This window comes from Mytilus galloprovincialis, chromosome 3 (assembly GCF_965363235.1).
Source record: "Mytilus galloprovincialis chromosome 3, xbMytGall1.hap1.1, whole genome shotgun sequence".
Taxonomy (NCBI): Eukaryota; Metazoa; Mollusca; class Bivalvia; order Mytilida; family Mytilidae; genus Mytilus; species Mytilus galloprovincialis.
Genome location: NC_134840.1, coordinates 1,716,529 through 1,732,133, shown reverse-complemented (window position 1 = coordinate 1,732,133; position 15,605 = coordinate 1,716,529). Strand labels below are relative to the sequence as shown.

At 32.6% G+C, this 15,605-nt stretch overlaps 1 pseudogene; it reads right to left on the bottom strand.

Annotated features, from left to right (window-relative positions):
- Nucleotides 1-3,653: 3,653 nt before the first annotated feature.
- LOC143069845 (CD109 antigen-like) overlaps nucleotides 3,654-15,605 on the bottom strand; it is a 49,826-nt pseudogene continuing 37,874 nt past the window's right edge.

The window sequence follows — 15,605 nt, the reverse complement described above, 5'->3', positions numbered from 1 at the left end:
ACCTTTACTGTTTAATAAATTTTTGTAATTAGAGTTCAAAGTCAATTACAAATAAAATATAAAGCGTTAAAATACCCCGAACTAAATACCAATCAATACACATCCAACGGATGAAATATCATAAACAGTCTGAGAGAGAAAAAAATTTGAATATTGCCAAAATATATAACATATATAGCATAAGTACCGACCGGATATAGGACAATTAGTTTCCAAACTGTTTGGCAATACATAGTGAGTTATGATTAAATCTCCACAAGAGACCAAATGACACAGGAATCAACACCTTTAGGTCACCGGCCTCCATCTATAGTTAGCTATTCAATTTTCAATATGACAATAATGATAAAAATCAAGCATTTAGGACAAAAATATCAATCAGAACACAATTATAATTAAATGGACTTACTATAACCGCGCCATTAACAGTCAGTGAAAACATGATCTTCTACAAACTAAGTCCGCAGTAAACCGATAACGACAATGCAAAACTAGAGGCTCCAAAGAGACTGTGTCGCTCACCTTGGTCTATGTTCATATTAAACAAAGGACACAGATGGATTCATAAAAAAATTGTCTTTTGGTGTTGTGTTTGTAGATCTTACTTTACAAAAAATGTTTGCTGTTTACAATTATCTAAAGTTACCGTGGAAAATATTTAGTAAATTACAATTTTTTGAAAATTGTTTTGAAATGAATATAACTCCTTAAGGGATAAATTGATCATTTTGGTCATGCATGCTTTTTCTGTAGTTCTTACTCTGCTGTACATTATTGCTGTTAACAGTTTATTTCTATTTATAATAATATTCATGATAATAACCAAAAGCTGCAAAATTTTCTTCATATAACCAATTCAGGGGCAGCAACCCAACACCAAGCTGCTTAAGGGGTCAACTAAACATTTTGGTCATTTGACATATTTGTAGATCTTACTTTGCTGAACATTATTTCTGTTTACGGTTTATTTCTATCTATAATAATATTCAAGATAATAACAAAAATTAGGAAAATGTCCTTAAAATAACCAATTAAGGGGCAGCAATCCAAAACGGGTTGTCAGATTCATCTGAAAATTTCAGGGCAAATAGATCTTGACCTAATAATTAATTTGACCAATGTCAGATCTACCGGTTTCAAAGATATAAGCCAAAATCTATATTTTACCCCTGTGTATATTCTATTTGAAGTCATGGTGGCCATTTTGGTTAGTTGGCCGGGTTACCGGACACATATTTTAAACTGGATACCCCAATGAGGAATGTGGATAAGTTTGTTTTAATTTGGCTCACTAGTTTCAGAGGAAAAGATTTTTGTAAAAGTTAACGACGACGGACCACGACGATGACGACGGACGAAGGACGTCAAGTGATGAGGAAAGCTCAGTTGGTCCTTCAGGCAGTACAAAGAACACAATATACAGTTTTCAAGACTGAACATATATTTGGTTATTTACATGTAGATTTGTATTTTGAAGAGATTTAAGTATAGGAAGTAATTCATTGTACTTTGAAAATACACACTCTGAATCAAACTTACTAATCTCTGCAACTTACATCATGAAGATGATTGAGTTCTTTATTGACAACATGTTAGTTATGTGGGTCTGTTTTAAGTCAAATAAAAGTCATTCCATTGTTAAGCAATAGTACCTCTTTTTCTGCCTATTTGTTCCTTCATTGATATGATGCTAAATTTATACAGGACAGTATCCTATTGCAGAAACTAGCATGATCCCTAAATATATAATGAAACTAGCATGATCCCTAGATATAAAATGAAACTAGCATGATCCCTAAATATATAATATCTTATCAATAAATGACTATGTTAAACGCTTTTGTCTAAATGAGCTTGAAATAAAGGATACGCAAGATAGAGTTAAGTTAATAGTTTCAAAGAGTGTTGTTAAAATCATTATGGACGCCATTACTAGTATGAAGGCTATTATAGAATACGTGTTACACATATGATAACTGATATATTCCAACTGTTATAAGTCCAAACGCGTCGTCTTCTCGAATGTGACTCATCGAATTAAACTAATCGCTGCTTTGAAGACCCATTGGTAGCCTTCGGCTGGTATCTGCTCTTTGGTCGGTTTGTGGTTTCTTTGACATATTCCCCATTTCCATTCTCAAATTCATAGTCATTTTTCTGACACTGCCAGACTTAAATTTAATGTGTTTTGATTTTGGTTCTAAATTGAAGTTACCAAGTTAGGTAAAACTAGCTATAAAACAAGATAAAATCCCCCATTGTCTACATCAGAAGTTCTCTATACAATGTCAGAAGCAATACAGTGGTTATCCATTCGTTTGTTAAGTTTTTGATTATTCTATTTGCATAGGTACTTCCGTTTCGAATTTTCCACGTATTTCAGCATTTTTTTTTAAAAAAAATTCTTCAAAATAACAACTAAATACAGAAAGACAAGACTGTAATAACAATAAAACAAAATATCGATATACAGTTTTCTATGATTGCACAAAAATTGAGAATTTTCAAATAAATGTAAAAGATTTCAGTTGAGAGCTTTAATTAGATGTAAGAAGATGCGATATGAGTGCCAATGAGTCAACTCTACACCCAAGTCTCAATTTATAAAAGATGATAGTTAGAGGTCAAAGTATTATCTTCAACACGAAGCCTTGGCTCACACCGAACAGCAAGCTATAAAGGGTCCCAAACAATTACTAATGTAAAACCATTCAAATACGAAAAACCAACGGTCTAATCGATATAAAAACGAGAAACGAGAAACTCTTATGAACCACATGAAAAAACATCGCAAAATAGAAAGACATGCTATATAATATCAATTGGAATGGTTTACCTCCATCAAAAAACGTAATACCAAAAATGAACAAACACTATATCTAACTACTGAACGAAATCTGATCTATGATACAATGAAAATACAAAGTTAATAAAAATAAAGGACGAATAATGAAAGTAAAAGTATCATATCGGGTTTTTCGGGGTCTTTGAGGCAGATAAGTTCAAAGGGGCCTGACTCATAGAAAAAACAAACTAAATCATAATTTCCTGTCGATATGCACATCAACATAGTATGTCCTTATTATCCACAAAATTTAATAAAATTATGTTGTGTGGTTTAAGAGGAGTTGCAATGACAGACTGTTGCAAGAGCATATTGAGGCAAATAAGTTCAAAAGCTCCTAACTCCTAGAAACAAAAGTGAATAATAATTTCATGTCGTTATGTACATCTGCATCGTATGTCCTTATAATCAAATTCTGTTGTGTGGTTTCACAGAAGTTGCGATGACAAGAACAGGACTGAAGGAATGACTGACAGACGGACTGACGGACGGACGGGTCAAAGCATCATACTTTCCGGAACTTTTTTGCGTGTGGTATACATATGAATACGACTATTTAATGTATTTTTCAGATTCTGTGAAGATCAAAATGACCGTTTTATTCTGAAATCATTTACTAGTGTGAACATTTCCTTTGGTTTTTATTCAACGTTCAGCTGCTATACTGATGTTGTTTTAGGGAATATGTTTTAATGTTGAATACCTTTGTATCTAAGCTGCAGGCGTTAACAGTTTGACGTTAATTGCAACGATTTATCCTACTGCATTTGTATTTTAATATTTTAAAAACAAAGAAACGTCTTAGTATTTTAATTTTAAACAACGGATAGAAACAATTGACACAATCACAATTTATTCCGCTTTAACATTTTTAAGTACAAGTTAAAGATATCTGGTATAACAAAGTGTCTATTTGTTGATATAAAAAGAACAGTTATTCATCTATAGACAGTTTCGGAAACTTTCTTTTCTCGTATTTCAGGATTATCGTCTCTGAAAAAATTAAAATATATCATAAGAACCTAACCTATTCAATCATTTAACGTTTTATAACAATTGAATATGCATTTAAGCGCATATCACAAGTAAGGAGCCTTTGGCCTTACTTAGTCTTGTATGCTTTTTTTTAAATTTCAGTTCATTTCTATGTTTTGGAATTCAGTTTGAAGTCCATTTTCACAGAACAGAACTAGTACAAATGTTTATTGAGGGGTCAGCTGAGGACCACTTCCATATTAGGAATTTTCTCGCTGCATTGAAGACCTATTTGTGGCCTTCATCTGTTGTCTGCTTTTTGGTCGGGTTGTTGTCTCTTTGACATATTCCTAATTTCCATTCTCAAATTTATCAATGGATATTGAATATGTAGATACTGAGACATTATTTTAACTCATGTAATAGTATAGATAATAAAGTAACAAAGCTGTTTGAAATATAAATACATTCAATAAATAGTAGAACAAGACATAATCGACTACTTATTTGAAATTCATTTATTCGATATATAAAATAAGAAGCTTATAAAGAAATAAAAAGCTTGTTCAATACATTTAATTACGAAGATCAGCTTTTAGTTCTATATCAGAAAATGTTGTGTTTGTTTTTGTTTTGCAATTCCAGTTTCAGATTAAAAGTAAAGTTAAGAAATAATTGCGTGCTGACAACAACAACGCACACAAATAAACAAAAATAAATACACATGATACATTACTCACCTTCACTTCTTCACAATTGTTCGGACCACACACTTCTATAATGGTAGCATTGGCAAGAGCTTTAGATTGATAAAACTTAACTACTTCATTACCTAAAAACAAATATACAGCAATTACTATATGTTTCACAATTGTGCGGACCACATACTTATATAATGGTAGCATTGGCAAGAGCTTTCGATTGGTAAAACTGACCTACTTCATTACCTAAATACCTATATACAGCAGTTGCTAAATGGTTTAAGTTTACAACTGATCTAGTGTAGATATACATTTATTTCGTGGTCAATGCTATTTTATGTCGCTAAAGGTCAATTCAAATTTTGAAACTATTTTTTGTTAAAGATGGACATCAGTATATATAGTTTTCTATTTGTTATACAGCAAAAGAATTCATCTTTATATTCAAATTGCATATTAAAGTGATGAGTAAATTTTTGAATCTGTCGATAGTTAATGTTAAACCAACCAGTAGTTCGTTTGTCAAAAAAAGTTGTAGTGTTCTATAGTAATATAACTTACTTGGCTCATAATACTCCCTCAATTTGACCCACACAGGTTTATGACGAGCAACCAGTGCAACTCTCCTTATGTCTACTTCAATACACATTTGCTCTGACAAAATCTGTAGAAAAATACAAACATTTATGTGACCAAACAGTGTAATAAGAATATCAAAATATTGACTAAAAATGATTTACAAAACTATCGATCGTATTTGATTGGATATGGTGTTATATACACAGCCAATGATTTGTGCCACACGGTCAATCTCCGGTGCAGAGTTCATATTCGTTCCATACATGCTTTGCAATACTGCACTTAATATTGAGTGTAGTGTTACAAAGGATTGGACGGACCGGATATGTGATCTCTGCGCCGGAGATTGCCACACGGTAAGGTTTATCAACATACAACATCATCTACTTGGGACTTAATATATGCTGAGAAAATTCAAATATCAAACGGAAAGTCAGAATCTTGAGAATTATGTAAGGAACATCCTCCCATAGATAAGGGTTTATAATATCGTTTTCAATTCAAACAAGACAATTACATATCAACGATATTGTGTATGGTGAATTCTCTAATTTTTTTGTAATTGCGCATTTCCTGAACGATGCAACACAAGTATTTCTAATCACTAGTGAAATATATGTTCGCATCGTCCTAGGTCTGAGAACACAGTTATTTCGTAGTGCATTTCTTTTAGACAATAAATGGAAATAAAAAAATCCCACCTGCCTTTTCTCAATAATACTTGTACAGTGTGGTGTACTACTTTTGGAACAAATTATATCAAATTGATAGAAAAACTTCAACGGCTCTAACTCAAAATATGACAATTTTATGTTCAGCAGGTCTTGAAATCTTTAAACAACTTCCGAAATGCTTATTTTAACCTTTTTCTACTGGACCAAATCACAACTTTACTTTGAAATTCATGAATCAAGTTTTTTCACAGTGTAATTGTATCCGCCTACTTGATATTTGAGGCATAAAACATGAAGAAATAAATTTGGAAGGGGTATATTAAAAAGATTGGCAAGTAACACACTGTCCACATGAGGACAACAAAAATCAAGGGAAGATAACTGTGTACTCGATCCTTATGAATAATCGAAATTTAATTATGACGTAAAGTTTTCTTGATTTCTTCTCAAGTCCTGAAATAAGTCGACCATGATTCATGACTCACATAAAAATAATACAACTTTCTGCAAATGTTTGGAAATGAAGGATATATCGTTAGACACTCAGATGGAATCTATATTTATTATTTAGGTGACTACATAATACATAGTAAACAGCAATCGAATGATATAGTTTTAAAACGAACATATGTGAATAACTGGAAAATGTAGCTGTGATGCAACTCAGTGGTGTTTAGAAGACATGTTATGAGCTTGTCTCAGAGAAAACCATGCAAAAGTGTCCAGGAGTGAATTTTGCGGAATCTCTTTAAATTTGGTACACACAACACTTAGGCCATGACAATATCACTTGAATTTTTTTTAGCTTAAATTTTATCGGATAGCCCAGTTTTGTAGCGCCATCTATTTTCACAATTTTTTTTACGAGAAAATTGCCAAATTCAAGGTTTTTTATGGATTTAATTCCAACAAATAATTAATTCTAGCCATGATAAATATCTTTTTTCCCCATGCATGTGATAAAGCATATAAGGAAATAAAAAAAATGTAAGTAATAAATATATTTATTTGATTTTTTATAGTAGGGCCTTTATATTTATTAAACAGGTGTTTAAGGAATTAGCTATTTTACCAAATTTAGGACCTGAAGAAATGCAAAAAAGATGAGGCTGTAATTAAAAGATGAATACATCAAATTGTACTACTATGACATTCCAAAGAAATATATAAAATCCACCCACTGCAAATATTTAGAACATATATTTATTATATAACACTGTATCGCTATTTTTTATAGTATTTTTATAAACAAAATCATGAAACAAAATCTTTTTCTTAATTGTCAAAATGAGTGATTTTATACTTCTACTGGTGTTTCTTATTAATTCAAAACAAAGTCATAGTGAAAACGATAATCAAAGTACTAAAAGCTCTTACGGAAAGTTCTTTTTAACAAATAAAAAAAAAGGTTTGATTCATAATCCAAATTCTCAAATTTGAAACTGCTAATTGCATGTTTTGTCTTTAACCTGTTTTTATGAGTATATCTAGCACCTGCTTATATAAGAACTTTAACAATCATAATTAAATATAAGCATGATAAGCACAGAAATGCAAATGTAATGTTGTTGGAAATCTTACATGCTACTTATGAATATTCATTTGTGTGTAATTATGCATGTTATTCAGTATGTTGGTCCAGGGGTACATGATACTGATCATGAGGCTGTCAAATTAGAAGAAAAAAAAACACAAATCAAATCATTATTTGAAATGAGAAAAGTTTGGTTTCATGTGTAGGTCAGGTTGGAAAGGTGATGACAGAATAATTTGTTGTAAATTTTTACCAAACAAAACATCAGAATATTTTTATCCAATGTAAATTACACAATATTTTAGCTTTTTTTGTTAGTATTTATACAATAAGACACTGAATCCTGTACATTTCTTTTTAGTAGCCCATAACGACATTCAAATCATTATCATGATTATAGAATTCATAGTTCATAAAATCATTGATACCCGCTGACTCGGCAAAAACGTATCAACTATCAGTTTACAGCAAAAGTAGCCATAAAACTGTCCTTGTACTATTCTACGAATTTTCATTTTCATTCTGGCTTATAATTCTCACTTGTATATTCACAAAAACAAGATCAACCCATCTAATATCTACCATGAATTCCATAATTCTTATTTCGGGTATGTTCTCTCTATCATCACTTATTCACTTTCATCTTCAGAAACTAATAATAATATATCATATTTTGTTCAATGTATACCCAAAATTTAGTAAAAAATGCACGAAAAGGCTTGAGGTGGGGTTTTAAAAAATAAAATAAGGCTATTTTTACTTATTTGCCATTGGTGGATTTTTTAATCAAATAAAAATTTGTGGAAATTTTTTTATTTCATGTATTTCTGTCTTCACCTTTTCGAAAACCAGTGACTTAAACTTGGCTAATAAATGACATATACAAAATAAGGCATTAAAGAGAGCACCCTTTAAGTGTGCAAAAACATAGCAAATGCTTTATAAATGCATAATTTGTGATCTTTAAAATATATTTCCGCAATATAAATAGCTAGAAACCCAATAGAACTAATTTTGTGACTTTTAAAGTACTTTCGAATAAACATATATTTGAAGGACTTTTTGGCTAATTTTATTCAATTATGCATCTTAGCTTATTACTAAAAAAAGACACAATTCAGAGAAGTCTAAAATATATTTTCTGGTTTCCATTGAACCTAAGATATGAAAAAACTTCATTAGCTGGATAAGTTTTAACCAACCTCCTGGATGATTTTTCAAATTTTGCATGGTTTTCTGTGAGACAAGCGCTTAAGTTGTATGTATTGGTGGCTTGGTATTTGTACTCTTTTATTTAAAGAGACAATGAAAGAACATAGCATGACTAAATCATTACCGCATCTAAATATAAATTGATTTGACGGAAAGCTTTCTCCACTTTTTTATACTGTCCTCGAGTATTGGTAGTATCGATTGAGTCTAAGTCAGCTTCAGTCCCAGATGGTAAAGATATTTCTAGAATTCCCATAGTACTCTGTCTTCCTCTTAACCAACTGTAATATACGGAATAGTAGTGTATAACATATAAACATAATGTACAAAGTATCAAATGTTTGAGATGGCATATTCAATTGGTATGTTACTATGTTCAAATGCTTTAATGGACGTGAAATCCTTATTGAAACAATTCAAATTAATGAAATGCTTGACATTCTGCTGTTAGTTATTACATTGTTTGGGCTTTTTCGTTTTAAATAAAGGCAACAGTAGTATACCGCTGTTCGAAACTCATCAATCCATTTAGAGAGAAAAACAAATCCGGGTTACAAACTAAAACTGAGGGAAACAAATCAAATATAAAAGGAGAACTACGACACAACAGAAACACAACACTAAATGAAACACACACACACAGAAACGAACTATTATATAACAATAGCCATTTCCTGACTTGGTACAGGACATTTTGAGAAAGAAATGGTGGGTTGAATCTAGATTGTGGCTAGCCAAACCTCTCGCTTTTATGGCAATGTTAAATATAACATTAAAATGACAACATTACATGTCGGGACTACAATACAAATAAATGGGAAAACATATTGGACAGAGCAAAATACAAATCATAGCTATCAAAAGGCACCAGCCTTATAATTTAATACGCCAAACGCGCGTTTCGTCTACACAAGAATTGCAAGTACCGCTCAGATAAGAGTTCGAAAACCAAAACAAATACAGAATTGAAGAGCTTTGAGGACCAAAATTCCAAAACGTTGTGCCTAATATGGCTTAAGTTTTCTGCCTGTGATAAGAAAATCCTTAATATTTAGAATATTTCATACTTTTTCACACGGTAAATTTATAAAAATGACTATAGATTAGACATACATGATATCACCGAAATAGTAACTTACTACAGAATACATTAAACAAGCACACAAAAAGTCACAGCCGAGTTAGCGGAACAGATCGACGCACACAGTGACCTCACATTTGAATTTCTAAATTTTTTTTTTTAAATTGGTTAAAATTAGGATATGATTCAAGATTAGGTTTGCAATACAGATATAATATTTATTAATTACAATGAAAAATACAATACCTGTTAATATAAAATTGTGGTAGTAATTAAAAAATTAATTGTATTGTCTAGCTATGTCGGTGTTTCTGTAAACCAAATATATCGTATAAATTAAGTTGACCAAAACAAAAATCTAATAAATGAACAGGGTGAGTAATAATCTTTCCCATAATACACGAATACAACAGAAAAAAAATTAGATTTACAACTACAAACGATAAGACATTTGACAAAATCCGATGAGAATAACAAATATAACATCAAAGTACCATACCACGTCTTATAACAATGCAAATGCACACTCAGTAAAACAGCCACGTTCGGGAATAGGTCACATTCGGTAATTAAAAGATCAGACGACGTAAAACCACAATGTAACAAGTGGTTAAAATGTCCTTACTTAGATTGGACAAAGATACATCGTATGGATCAACCAATGTTTGATGGTGTACGTAAACATTACGGAGTGTCATTTTTAATCTTTGATGGAGCAGTTTCTGCGTTAGAAACACACTTCTGTATATGAAGTCCGTATAGTGTGAACATACACGAACATAATGTATCAACTGAGATATGTAAACACCATACCAAGGGGCAGAGGGTATGTTATTGCTGAGAATTTGAAAATTGATAACTGGGAAGTTGAAATCGTCCCGTTTGTCATAGATTTTCGTGTGGAGTCATCCATCTGCGTCAATATTGAGGAAAAGGTCAAGGTATCAAGCAGTCCTTCTAGAATCAGTAGTATCCTTAATTTCAAGTTCCATGGGACATATGAGATGTAAGTGTTGACTGAAATATGGGTTATTCAATGAAAGACATCATTAATATATCGGAAATTCAATGTGACTTGAAGATTTGTCTCATTGGTACTCATACCACATCTTCTTATTAATACATAATAAACTTTGTGTTTCTGCCCTGACCCTGGTATCATGTAGCGATTAACTCAGCTAGCCTATATAGACTAAAGTCAATCTGGTTATATTGATAAATTAACTGTTTACAAAATTTAGAATTTTTGAAAAACTGAAGCTTTTCTACCTCAGGCATAGATTACCTTAGCTGCATTTGGCATAACATTTAGGAGTTTTGGTCCTTAATGCTCTTCAACTTCGTACTTCATTTGGCCTTTTTTACTTTTTCGGAATCGAGCGTCACTGATGAGTCTTGTAGACGAAACGCGCGTCTGGCGTATATACAAAATTTAGTCCTGGTATCTATGATGAGTTTATTTCCAATCTTTTTTTCAGTCTCTTGAAGCAGCTTGTATTCATGAATTTGGAGCAGGCTTATATCTATTTATCTGAATCATCGTGTATTAACTTACCTGAAGCAAACTCTGAGTCTGAATCCTTTAGTTGAATCATTGAGTACTCTTGTTGTCAGAGCGAATGCTGGCTCTCGTAAATCGCTGTTAACATTGAAATAAACTGCAACCTGGGTGTAATATATATGTGTGAACCCAATAACTATTCTAAAGTGATATTTCTTTTTATACAACCTATTTTAAAAATTTTGTAATTTGACATGCAAAGTGTAAAATATTTAAAAGATTATCATGGTTTTAAACATTAATTTTTAACTAAATCTTGATGGAAGCAATGTTAAGACAGATCATTAAAGCAATGTCAAGTCAGATCATTTAAGCAATATCATGTGGTTCTTTTTTTATATAAGAAGATGTTGTATTACCTCAGTGTTAAGTCAGATTATTTAAGCGATGTTCATTTTCTATGTAAGGAGATGTTGTATTACCTCGATAAGACACAGTCCTCGTCCATTAGCATTCACCGATACACTTCGTGCTGTATTTGGAATCTAAATGACAAAAACTCATACAATAAAAAAATATCAAATATATGTAATACGTAATAATGATTTATATTGAGGCATTTTGAATATTGATATAATCAAAATCTTGCTGATTCAAAATAAAGAAGTTGCCGTAAATATATATGTTGTGAAATGAATGATTCATGTTGTGAAAAAAAAAGGAATATATCTATGTGTTTTTGCAACCAAGGAAAGATCTAGAAATGGTGTTTGGTAAAAATGATGAAGAATTGGCATTTGTCGAATGCAAACATGAATACAGAGCTGAAGTCAATGAGATAGTATACAAAATCAAGATTGAAAACAAAACATGCAACAAGACCGAAACAAGCATTCCAAATAGGTTATAAAAATACATAACAGTAACTTAAATATAGAACATACAAGAGAAAACGAAAGAAGACACGAAACGTTGGCTTTGAATCATTACCATATGGGTTTGTTTTTTCAACAATAGTCAAGAAGTGTTTGCTATTGATATGTGTTAACAAGCGTCTAAATAATATGTCAACCACTTAATTGAGTAATGTATAGAAGAGCTTAATTTGATATGACGAAAAGATCTATGAGCACCATCAACAGTTCATAAGTCTTTGAAACGTATAGTGCATGATCTGCTTACCCTTCTGGAGCAACTGAGATCACCTCAGGTTTTGGTAGGGTTCGTGTTGCTTACTCTTTAGTTATCTATGTTGTGTTCAGTGTACTATTATTTGTCTGTTTGTCTTTTTATTTTTAGCCATGGCGTTGTCAGTTTATTCTCGATCTATGACTTTGAATGTCCCTCTGGTATCTTTTGTCCCTCTTTTACAGAATATTTCTGGTTGTTATCATTAATTGTAAGGATGGGATTAAAAGTACCCAGTGACATGCCAACTACACAATACACATCGATTGCTGATTTTATCATGCTGAATGCCTTCACTTTTTAAAAGATGATTTTTCAATCGCCTGACAGTCGAGACATCCACAGCAGGATATAATTGTTTCAGTTCATCCTTTTAATACCATCTTTGTTGAGATTATTGTTTTATTAACTTACATCTTCTATTTGTAATACCAGGGCTTTCCTGATGATATTTCAAACTTACATCTTCTATTTGTAGTACTAGGGCATTTCTGTTGTTTACGTCAAACGTTTTTCCCTGAGGCCACGTGTCACCAACAGTATTTACACTCATTTGAAAATTAGGTACGTAAATCTTTTCTCCCAACCCTGACAGTGCTTGAATTGCTATCACGGTGTCCTCAATAAATCATGTTTATATTTTATTAGTTCGTAGTAATATAATGAATTTGGAATACATAATGTTGCTTTCCAATGTTGATTTTTCATTTAAAACTGGGAGAAAGAATTGAATACAATAGATGAGTTTCAATCAACGGCTGTCGTTTGCCAAAGTTATGTTTGACCAATAAAAGTAAACATTTATCAAAATCGCCTACAGTTAAAAGGTTTAAGTTTAGTAAAAGAAAAACTAAAAAGTAATTAAATTTAATTTTAATGTTTAATCAACCTTACAAACAGGAGGTTCAGAGTAAGTTTAATCCAATAATCTGTTAAAATCATTCTGTAATAAATAAGAGGCATCGGTTGCTGATTGGTGTAAGTAATACTGTAACACAAGATTGTCAACACTGAGGTTGGTGGTGTGAATTTCGCACGTAACATGCGTTCCAGAGACCAGTTTAACAGACTTCGATTGTAAATAGTTATCAAAAGTACCAGGATTATAATTTTATACGCCAGACGCGCGTTTCGTCTACATAAGACTCATCAGTGACGCTCAGATCGAAATAGTTAAAAAGCCAAATAAAAAAAAGTTGAAGAGCATTGAGGATCCAAAATTCCAAAAAGTTGTGCCAAATACGGCTAAGGTAATCTACTCCTGGGGTAAGAAAATCCTTATTTTTTCGAAAAATTCAAAGTTTTGTAAACAGAAAATTTATAAAAATGACCATATAATTGATATTCATGTCAACACCGAAGTGCTGACTACTGGGCTGGTGATACCCTCGGGGACGAAACGTCCACCAGCAGTGGCATCGACCCAGTGGTGTAAATAGTTATCAAAAGTACCAGGATTATAATTTTATACGCCAGACGCGCGTTTCGTCTACATAAGACTCATCAGTGACGCTCAGATCGAAATAGTTAAAAAGCCAAATAAAAAAAAGTTGAAGAGCATTGAGGATCCAAAATTCCAAAAAGTTGTGCCAAATACGGCTAAGGTAATCTACTCCTGGGGTAAGAAAATCCTTATTTTTTCGAAAAATTCAAAGTTTTGTAAACAGAAAATTTATAAAAATGACCATATAATTGATATTCATGTCAACACCGAAGTGCTGACTACTGGGCTGGTGATACCCTCGGGGACGAAACGTCCACCAGCAGTGGCATCGACCCAGTGGTGTAAATAGTTATCAAAAGTACCAGGATTATAATTTTATACGCCAGACGCGCGTTTCGTCTACATAAGACTCATCAGTGACGCTCAGATCGAAATAGTTAAAAAGCCAAATAAAAAAAAGGTTGAAGAGCATTGAGGATCCAAAATTCCAAAAAGTTGTGCCAAATACGGCTAAGGTAATCTACTCCTGGGGTAAGAAAATCCTTATTTTTTCGAAAAATTCAAAGTTTTGTAAACAGAAAATTTATAAAAATGACCATATAATTGATATTCATGTCAACACCGAAGTGCTGACTACTGGGCTGGTGATACCCTCGGGGACGAAACGTCCACCAGCAGTGGCATCGACCCAGTGGTGTAAATAGTTATCAAAAGTACCAGGATTATAATTTTATACGCCAGACGCGCGTTTCGTCTACATAAGACTCATCAGTGACGCTCAGATCGAAATAGTTAAAAAGCCAAATAAAAAAAAGTTGAAGAGCATTGAGGATCCAAAATTCCAAAAAGTTGTGCCAAATACGGCTAAGGTAATCTACTCCTGGGGTAAGAAAATCCTTATTTTTTCGAAAAATTCAAAGTTTTGTAAACAGAAAATTTATAAAAATGACCATATAATTGATATTCATGTCAACACCGAAGTGCTGACTACTGGGCTGGTGATACCCTCGGGGACGAAACGTCCACCAGCAGTGGCATCTACCCAGTGGTGTAAATAGTTATCAAAAGTACCAGGATTATAATTTTATACGCCAGACGCGCGTTTCGTCTACATAAGACTCATCAGTGACGCTCAGATCGAAATAGTTAAAAAGCCAAATAAAAAAAAGTTGAAGAGCATTGAGGATCCAAAATTCCAAAAAGTTGTGCCAAATACGGCTAAGGTAATCTACTCCTGGGGTAAGAAAATCCTTATTTTTTCGAAAAATTCAAAGTTTTGTAAACAGAAAATTTATAAAAATGACCATATAATTGATATTCATGTCAACACCGAAGTGCTGACTACTGGGCTGGTGATACCCTCGGGGACGAAACGTCCACCAGCAGTGGCATCGACCCAGTGGTGTAAATAGTTATCAAAAGTACCAGGATTATAATTTTATACGCCAGACGCGCGTTTCGTCTACATAAGACTCATCAGTGACGCTCAGATCGAAATAGTTAAAAAGCCAAATAAAAAAAGGTTGAAGAGCATTGAGGATCCAAAATTCCAAAAAGTTGTGCCAAATACGGCTAAGGTAATCTACTCCTGGGGTAAGAAAATCCTTATTTTTTCGAAAAATTCAAAGTTTTGTAAACAGAAAATTTATAAAAATGACCATATAATTGATATTCATGTCAACACCGAAGTGCTGACTACTGGGCTGGTGATACCCTCGGGGACGAAACGTCCACCAGCAGTGGCATCGACCCAGTGGTGTAAATAGTTATCAAAAGTACCAGGATTATAATTTTATACGCCAGACGCGCGTTTCGTCTACATAAGACTCATCAGTGACGCTCAGATCGAAATAGTTAAAAAGCCAAATAAA